General features: G+C 38.3%; 1 pseudogene; it reads right to left on the reverse strand.

Annotated features, from left to right (window-relative positions):
• Positions 1-237: 237 nt before the first annotated feature.
• Positions 238-1,850, reverse strand: LOC105544812 (annotated as a pseudogene).
• Positions 1,851-2,629: the final 779 nt, after the last annotated feature.

Genomic DNA, 2,629 nt, shown 5'->3' on the forward strand with positions numbered 1-2,629 from the left:
GAATTGTTTGAACTTGGGAGGCAGAGGTTGCAGTGAGCCGAGATCGCGTGACTGCACTCCAGCCTGGGCAACACAGCGAGACTCTGTCTCAAAAAAAATTATTTTTCAGATAATGATTCTTGCTCATATTTATCTCCTTCATTTCCCAATGAGATAATTTCCTTCACAGTGATGACAGAAATCCATTTTTTTAATGGAAAAATGGCTTGCTTTCTTCAACTGATCAGGACAAAGACATCACTTATTGGCCATCCTGGCCACAGCCTTCTTGGGCTGATATAATGGGGAGTTCACTGTTGGACTATTGTTGAGTATGTTCTGGGCCTCTTGAACACTGGTTCCTTCCAGGGAACCTTTAAGTCTAATGCCTGGAAGGCTTTGGTGATCCCATTGGCAATGATAGCACAGTGGACGACACCACCGAAAATACTGACAAGGATGGCTTCAACTTTAGGATCAGCTGTGAGCAATGTGAATGCTTGATATACTTGAGCTTCCTTTACAACACTTCCAAGATTCCAAGAAGTTGACTGGCTTCCCACTATTACGGAAAATGGTATCACAAGTAGCCATGGTTAATCCAGCACCATTCACAAAGCAGGTAATGTTCCCATCCATTCCTATGTATTTTAGATCATGTCTGGCAACTTCATATTCAGTGAGCTCTGTATTTGTGCATTTTCACACTACTGTATATTACCTGAGACAAGGTAATTTATAAAAGACAGAAAGGAAAGAGGTTTATAGTTCTGCATAGCTGGGGAGGCCTCAGGAAACTGACAATTATGTCAGTAGGTGAAGGGGAAACAAAGTATTTCTTATATAGTGGCAAGAGAGAAAGAAGGAGGAAGTGCCACACTTTTAAGTCATGAGATCTCGTGAGAACTCACTCACTATCACAAAACAGCATGGGGCAGCCCCCCACCCCAACGATTTAATCACCTCCCACTAAGTCCCTTCCTTGACACGTGGGGATTACAATTTGAGATAAGATTTGGGTGAAGTCACAGAACCAAACCATATAAGGCTCATTCTCCGATTTGTCATCCACAGCAGATATGTCCTGTTGTTAGAATCCTGCATTGTCATGAAAGTTTATGTTCGCATTAAAGCAGACAACTTGTCTCTCTCAGATTTCACCAAAGGGATTCACTATCACCTGAGTAGCATCAATTTTTAGGAAGAGATTATACAGTTTATTAATTTGATCTGCAACCTGGTTTTTCAAAGACCCAAGGAAGCCTAGATTTTCTGCCATCTGCTGAACTCTGAACTCGGCTGTCCTTTATCCCTTGAAAAATTTGCTCCTTAAAAATAAATTCTGAATTTGAAGCATCCACCTCTTCAATGTCAATGGCCCCTGGGGCCTGCCCACCAGCATGGGGCCATTGCAGGACCAGTCCATCAGAATCACCAGGTAAGTTTTTCTGGAAGTGTCCAAGGTTTCAGTAACCATCAGCTTATTAACTTTCACATCTTCTTTTGGAGTTTGGTTTATTGCCCCAAACATACCCAATCATGTTTAGCCAGCTTTCCCACAACTTTAGGATCTTTTGTTAAGTGAATACTTCGTTTCAAACCACAGTTGAAGACACCCTTTCCTTTTCCTCCAGCTAAGATCTGGGCTTTTAATTAAAACAATTTTTTTTGCTTTTAGTCTCTTGGCAACTTCAAGTGCTTCATTCACAGTGTCTGCTACAAAGAATATTTGAACTCTCACTCTGTTGTCAGACATCAGTTTCTTGCTCTGGTGTTCCTGGAGGGTCTGCCATCTTCAGGAAGTTAATTGAAGTGACTGGACCTGGCTACCCAGAGTGGAGCGCTAGGTCTCTCAGAAGTTTCCTGGCTTGCGCGCTACCAGGAAAATGTCATTTTAAACAGAAAACCCAAAGTGGCATATTGGGACTTGGATTATTATTTTTAGTTCTCATAGATGAGTGGTCTCTAGATATTAGCTTTTATTATTTGGATTATTATTTACATACTAATTATTCCTTAATTAGAAGTATGAGTGCTATACAGAGAGTGAAATTGATAAATTAACTCTCTAAAATATATCTATGAATAAAATATATAGTTAAATATATATTTATTTAAAGGGCTTGACTGAAATAGTGAGTGTTATAGCTATTATTACTATTAGAATATATATTCATTTATTTCATATAGTAATAACACAAGTATACTATCACTATCCTCTCCACAAAAAACTGAAAAATTACGACCCAAGGTCAAAGCTAATAGTGAGTTTTGCTGCTGGAAACAAAGTATTGTATGTTAAAAAATACTTTCTCTTAAAGAATGTAGTGAGCTTCCAAGTATTCTGTTCTCAGTAAAATCCAAGAATGTATTTTGCAAATAACAGGAGTCAAATATGAGGATTGGTTCATATCTCAGTGTGGAATTCCTCTTTGAAAAACGTGGTACCGCTTTTTTGTCTGAATGTTATTATTGTTATACTGAGTATGTAGGCAAAAGCACCAATTAAAATCTAGTCCCCTTATCAAAAAATCAGCTTTCATGACACTTGCTCTCTTAATGGCCAATACATTACATAATATTTTTCTGATAAACAGAATACACTGTGACTATATATGCTTTGATATTGTTTATTCATTCTGAGTCCTTA

Source organism: Mandrillus leucophaeus, unplaced genomic scaffold, assembly GCF_000951045.1.
Source record: "Mandrillus leucophaeus isolate KB7577 unplaced genomic scaffold, Mleu.le_1.0 Scaffold31, whole genome shotgun sequence".
In the NCBI taxonomy this organism is placed as follows: Eukaryota; Metazoa; Chordata; class Mammalia; order Primates; family Cercopithecidae; genus Mandrillus; species Mandrillus leucophaeus.